The sequence below is a fragment of the Ursus maritimus genome, unplaced genomic scaffold (genome assembly GCF_017311325.1).
Source record: "Ursus maritimus isolate PB19 unplaced genomic scaffold, ASM1731132v1 scaffold_19, whole genome shotgun sequence".
Taxonomy (NCBI): Eukaryota; Metazoa; Chordata; class Mammalia; order Carnivora; family Ursidae; genus Ursus; species Ursus maritimus.
In genome coordinates this window covers 40,476,944-40,484,119 of record NW_024424341.1, presented here as the reverse complement: position 1 = coordinate 40,484,119, position 7,176 = coordinate 40,476,944, and positions in this window count along the sequence as shown.

Here is a 7,176-nt window from a genome sequence, read left to right as displayed (position 1 = left end):
AAAAAAAAAAAAAAAAGAACTTGTAAGTCCTTGTGAAAGCTTTTGTTTTCTGAGAGAGCTCCGAAGCCATCAAAGTGTTCTAAGCAGTGGAAGGACATCATTTAACAAGCTTTACAAAGGATCAGACCCACAATATAGCAGGAATGGAAGTAAGGACAACAGATAGGAGGCTACTGCATCAATGCAGGCCGGGGATGAAGGTGACTCGGGTCAAGGTAGCAGGAGTTAGGCATGGTGATCTAGACACACTGCATGAAGAACTGAGAGACAAAAAAGAACAGTCAAGGTAGCATCCAGTTTGTTTGTTTTTTAAAGATTTTATTTATTTATTCGATAGAGACAGCCAGCGAGAGAGGGAACACAAGCAGGGGGAGTGGGAGAGGAAGAAGCAGGCTCATAGCGGAGGAGCCTGATGTGGGGCTCGATCCCATAACGCCGGGATCACGCCCTGAGCCGAAGGCAGACGCTTAACCGCTGTGCCACCCAGGCGCCCCAGCATCCAGTTTTTAACCCAAGTTCCTGGAAAAATGGAATTGTCCTCACATCTTGGAGAGATTAAAGTTTTAGGGGGGAAGATCACAAACCCTATTAGACATCTAAGTGTAGGTGTTGAGTTGGGTATTCCTGACTGGAGTATGGGGAGAGAAGGTTTGAGCTGGAGGAAAAACTATCCATCAGTGGATAGATTGCATTTGAAGTCATGAGCTTAGGTGAGAGTCTGGAAGAGACAGTACATATGGCCACAGAGGAGAAGAAGTCCAAGAACTGAGCACCCAAATTGAGCTTCTCCATTGCCTGCTTCCCTTAGAGAGGCCAGCCATCCAGGAACATGCCCTGTCCTGCTGCCACTCCAGCCACCTCCCAGTTCCATGCAGTTGCTACCTCCTCTGGCCTCTGCAAATGGCTTTACCCTTCCTGCCAAGGAATATCTGGGGGTCCTAAAGATGCAGAAGGAAAACAGGGAAAGGCTGAAGACTGAAGAAATGAGTGGTCAATAGGACTTTAGAAGGAGCCACCCTGTCCACATGGGCCCTTACCCAGAGTTTTGGTGTTTTTTTTTATTTTAAGATTTTATTTACTCATTTGAGAGAGAGACAGAGATAGAGAGAGCACAAGCAGGCGGAGAGGGAGAGGGAGAGGGAGAACCAGGCTCCCTGCTGAGCTGGGAGCCCGACATGGAGCTTGATCCCAGGACCTGGAGATCATGACCTGAGCTGAAGGCAGACGCTCAACCATCTGAGCCACCCAGGCACCCAACTCACCCAGAGTTTTGGGTCAACTGTCAACTCTGAGATGTAACTGAACTTCCCATACTTGGCACTACCCTGACAGCACTGAATGGCATCTGTTCTCCTAAAGTCCTGAGAAATACTTCAACCAGAGTTTCCCATGCAAGCCAGTTACTTGTCTACACAGAATAGCACTTCCACCCCTAAGTCCTGTGTTTCATAACCTCATCCAAAAAGAAGGCCAGCCTTAGTAGTCATCACCCCATCACTTGCCCTGTGATTCCTCAGATGGAGCTAGCCCAACCGTAGCCAGTGACTGCCTTTTTCTAGTAGGTTCTTTCTGGTGACCACATTGGACGTCTGTTGTCTTTATCCGCTGCATCCCACTCCCGTGTCTCTTCCTTTGCCTCCCCGATTGCATCAGAGAAGAGCCCATGACCTAAGCCAGCCAAAAAGTGCCAGCAGGAGAAACTCAGTTTTGTATAAAGTTGCCCCTTCTAGAAAAGTAGACTGAGGATCGGTCCCTGGTCTGAAGGAAAACAATGCAGAGAGTGACCCCCAGAGACATGCCAGAGTCAACCTCCCAGGGCCCAAATTCCTGGTGCCAGGCCACCTCTGTTTGCTGCTGGAACATAAATCAGTGATTTCTCTTAATGTTGATGTTGTTTGGAGCTGGGCTATCATTTAACTGTAAGTCTTTCCAAAGGTTTTCTGGGTGATCACCTAAGTACTGCCACACTGCTTCTCTAATGTTGTCTCCTGGCCACTTGAAACCCACAGGTGCTGCTTTGGTTCCTGAAGAAGAGGCTGGAGGTAAGGCCTGATGATTGCCTTTCTGAAGGCTTCATCTTCTCTTTGACATTTTCTAATATGCACTTCCGACAGTTTGGCCTCTGTGATTCCCAGCAGGTCTACTCCAGATTTCCCAATGATATTTTAAGTTTGACATTGTGCTTTGAAAAACCCAGTTACATGCATTTTCTTTTTTTTTTTATTTTAAGATTTTATTTATTTTTGCAAGGCACACAACCACACCAGTGGGGTAGGGAATGGGGGGGGGGAACAGAGGAAGAAGCAGACTCCCTGCTGAACAGGGAGCCCAATGCAGAACTCGATCCCAGAACCCTGGGATCGTGACCTTAGCCAAAGGCAGACGCTTAACTGACTGAGCCACCCAGGAGCCCTGTATTTTATTAGCAGAAAACTATATTGCTATCTGGAGGGCCATAAGTCACAGTTGCTAAAGAGAGAAAACAAATAGGAAGAGACAAAGGAGATCATTATTACTTAAAGGTCATTCATCATCCAAGTAGTAGCATCGTAACGACTTCCGCTAGTTTACTAGTGTTTGGAGCTCTGCGCCAAATGCTCTCCCATGTAATCCTCACAGCAGCCTTGTCATCCTGCTGTCCTCCCCATTTAACAGACAGCTTAAGAAATCTGAAAATAGCCACTCTGTTGCTAAGGGGAGAATCGGTCCAAGGCTGCCTGATTTCTGAGCCCTGTTCTTGATCACAACCCCTGTCCTGCCTGCCACTTTCTGGCGATTCCCCATCATCTCAGTTGTTTTAACTTCAATTAGGCCTCTATGATATTAATTCCAATTGACAGGGTAGAATTTTACAAGTGGAAAAGGCCAAGAACGACATCTCAGAAAGGGCAGGAGCTTAATCATGGAAACAAACTGAGGGTCGCTGGAGGAAGGGGAAGGGTGATGGACATTGGGGAGGGTATGTGTTGTAATGAGCGCTGGGTATTATATAAGACTGATTAATCACAGACCTGTACCCCAGAAACAAATGATACATTATATGTAAATTAATTGAATTTAAATAAAATAAAAAGAAACCACATGAGCATGGAAAAAGTCAGAGAGGTAGGAAAATCCAACCATTGTGTTGGTCCCTTTGTACCAGATCCAAGGATTTGTGTAGGCAAACAGGGAAAAACTCTCCAGGAAGGGTGCAGTTTGTGGGAGGGTGCTCAGTTGCTGGAGTGTGAGGTTAGCATCCCGGATCAAATCTCCAGGGATGGTTTGGGATTTGGAGTTTGGAAATGTTTCAGTGTAAGGTAGTTTTACATTCTCACAAGAGTTAAACCCTACTGTTTTCTACCCCCATGACCACCAAATGTGCCAAACCCTGTCTGCAACTACCTACAGTGTAGGGTGCAGATACCTGAGGATCCTGGGGGCGCTGAAGGTTGGAGGGCTGGACTAAGCCACAACCAAAAGAAAACCTGGCTCAGAGTCTATTGCAGCCTTGGAAAACCCGCTGGGTCCCACTAAGTATTTGTGAAACTAGCACTTCGTGAGCCTGTGGCGAGCGAGCAGAGTTCCTAACAAGAGCCCTGTTCTGTAGATGGGGAAACTGAGGCATGGGCATTTAGATAAGTCAGGCCTTAACTTGGGACCGCTGGACAGGAGTCAGGCAGGATCTGGAGGTTAGGAATCACCCGCTAAGGTCTGAGACCGTGCAAGGGGAGGAGAGGGGAGAGGGGAGAGGCAGCTCTGCTGCTGAGCTGAAGGAGCCCACGGGAGGTCGGGCACGGGGCGATCCACGCCGAGGGATTTTCGCCAGCTGTTCCGGGGAAGCGCACCCACGGGGATGCTGAGTCATGGCGACCTGGCGAAGGCGAGAACTGCGCCTCCACGGAGACCCACGCAGCTCCCAACGCAGAAACCACCCTCGGGAGAGGGCGGTGCGCACGAGGCTACGCGCAAGCTAGGCGGGATCTGCGCGGGTTGGGGGCCGGGGCGCGCACGCGTCTGCGTGTGGGCTCGCACGTCCGGGGTGCACGTGTGCGCATGTCCCCGCGCCGGCTGGGGAGTTGGGGTGCTGAAAGAACTAGCAAACGTCTCCGTCCGCACGTCTGGGATGGACGTGCGCGCGCATGTGCGCAAAGTCCGAGTGGGGCGGATGTGCGCGTGCGCAAACCGGTAGAACAGCGAGTGGGGTCGTCAGCGCCCCCCGCAGGCCGCGAGCTCGTCCTGCGTCGCGGTGTTTGCCTTCGCGGCAGAGATTTGTCTCTTTGGGATGTCGCCCCCAGATTTTCCGTGACTCCATTGTTAGGTGCTTAAAAAAAGTTCCTTACTGCATAAAGGCTTGGGTTTCCACGAGAATAGAAAACTATAGTTACTAAAAAGCTGCATAATCCTGCCTGCAGTTCCTAATGTCAATCTCACCTCACAGTTCTGGTACAAACTGGTCATCGTGCTTATCTTTTAGTTTGATGTGAGAGTTAAAGTCATTTTTTTAAAATTTATTGATTGTCATTAGAATTTGCTCAATAACTTGCCCATCAACACCTCGTTTGGTCTGTCTTCTCTGGAATTGCTTCCTGCTGTTCTGCACCCTGGCCATGTGGCCATGAACAAGACTTGTTCCTTTCTCGCAGGAGGCCTTCGTTCTAGTGAGAGGGACAAAGGCAAACTCGATTCCAGGGGAGCACTAAGTGCTATAACGAAAAACAAAGTGAGTAGAGGCTGGGCCCTGGCCCAAGGGAACAGATGGAGGCAGAAGCAGGGAGCACTGGTGGGAGCAGCAGGCAGGTGGGCACTGGGGGAGGGACACTGAGGTTAGCAGAAGTGTATGGGAAACCCTGAGGCCAGAGAGGCAGAGGCAGGAGCCAGGTGAGCACCAGGTTGTCGGTAGCATTTTTAAGAACACGATGGAATTCAAATGTGCTTGTAGATAGACTTACAAGATCTGCTAAATGAGGAGAGTAAAGAAAAGAAGTAAGAATGTCTTCTAAGATTTCTGCCAGAGCAGCTCGGTGGATGGATGTTGGCACCTCTTTGCAAGGATGGGAAAGATGGGGTCGTCTCCCCTAAAGACTGAGTTTTCTTCTCCAAAGAAGACATACGGGTGGCCAACAGACAGATGAAAAAATGCTTAGTACCACTGATCATCGGGGAAATGGAAATCAAAACTGCAATGAGATATCACCTCACACCTGTCAGAATGGCTAAGATCAGGGGTGCCTAGGTGGCTCAGTCGGTTAAGTGTCTGCCTTCGGCTCAGGTCATGATCCCAGGGTCCTGGGATCAAGCCCCACATCAGGCTCCCTGCTCAGCAGGAAGCCTGCTTCTCCCTCTCCCACTCCCATTCCCCCTGCTGGTGTTCCCTCTCTCACGGTGTCTCCCTGTCCAATTAATAAATAAAATCTTAAAACAAAAAACAAAAAAAGAATGGCTAAAATAAAAAAAACACAAAAAACAAGTGCTGGCAAGGATGTGGAGAAATAGAAACCCTTGAGCACTGTTGGTGGGAATGCAAACTGGTACAGCTACTGTGGAAAACAGTATGGAGGTTCCTCACAAAATTAAAAATAGACCTACCCTATGATCAAATAATTGCACTAGTGGGTCTTTACCTAAAGAATAAAAAACTCGAATTCAAAGGGATTCTGGCACCCCTATGTGTTTATTGCAGCATTACTTACAACAGCCAGATTATGGAAGCAACATAAGTGTCCATTGATAGATGAATGGATAAGGAAAAAGTGGTATAGACAGACAATGGAATATTATTCAGCCACAAAAAAGAATGAAATCTTGCCATTTGCAACAACATGGATGGAGCCAGAGTATACCACTAAGAGAAATAAGCCAGAGAAAGACAAATACCATATGATTTCACTCATATGTGGTATTTAAGAAACAAAGAAAAAAAAAAGGACAAACCAAAAAATGGTCTCTTAACCATAGAGAACTAACTGATGGTTCCCAGAGGGGAGGTGGGTGGGGGAGAAGCCCCCTGCATCTTCCTTTCAGCCCTGGCCCCTAGCAAGGAGTCATCCCAGGTGACTTTAGATGTTGAAAGGAACATGACACTCCTGAAACAATCCTTCCTCCTCACTTAAGCCTGCATCCTGAACTCAGTCCCAGCACTAGCCACAGCCAGTCCCCCCACAAGCCACGCAGAGGCCTGAGCCCAGCCAGCTTACCCTTGTGGAATCAGAAGGCCAGCTGTGTGTGTTACTTCCAGGAGCCTGCCCCTGGACGTTCCTCAGCATATGTGGCTGGGAGGCAGCCAGTCATGTTTTCATGGCTTTTTGGCATTTGAGGAGCTGGCCATCGGAAGGGTTATTTCCTGTTTCCAGATCAGGAAGCAGGTCACAGCAGTGGCCATACAATGCATGAAGGGCCATCCCCTCGGAGTGCCACGGTTGGCATGCTGTGTTTTAGCAACACGCCTTGAGCTGGATGCCCTACTTTGCCAGGATCCCCCAGGTGACAAAGGAGGGGTCCCCCGCATCACAGGGACCCTCCTGTAGCTCAGGTGTAACATTTATCTGTTCAGGTTTCCACGCTCACCCATCTGGGACTCCTCTTCTGTCTCCACCGCTGCTGAGAACTGAAGTCAGTGAACAGCATCACGTACTGGTGTTGAACAGGAACATGCTTGAATAAAAGGCTAGCATTTTAATATGTACTTCTAGTGTATTTCCTAGCACTCATGCAACATAGCTGTTACTAAGTAGCCTTGTCCTGGGGTGCACTTAGAAGGCTCTGGGTCTTGGTCCCCATGCTCAGCTTCTGGGCATTTCAGCAGAAAGAAGCCTGAATGGTACTTACACTGGTAGGTTCTAGATTAATGCTCATAACTGTTTTCCTGAGTTCATGAAAAAAAGTTTTGCATCAAGTACTGTCTTGTTGTAAGTGAAAAGAAGTTGAAATTCCCCTGTAATTCACCCTCCCTCTGTGGTTCCCACTGAACCAGCTTTCCTTTTGCAGAGCAGGATGACATCACCTAATGAGACTAGTCCTTGTCCCTGAAAGGTATGGTCTCTTTGTCAGATGTGGGGTCCCTGACAGAGCAGGGGGAGAGCTCATCATCCCTGGGTCTGCTCCTTGGAAAGGCTGGCTGGCAGTTCACAGTGCCCGTGGTTGGTGGAACGTGGGGGTTGGCAGACCACAACCCAAGGAGAGAACCTGCATCCTTTC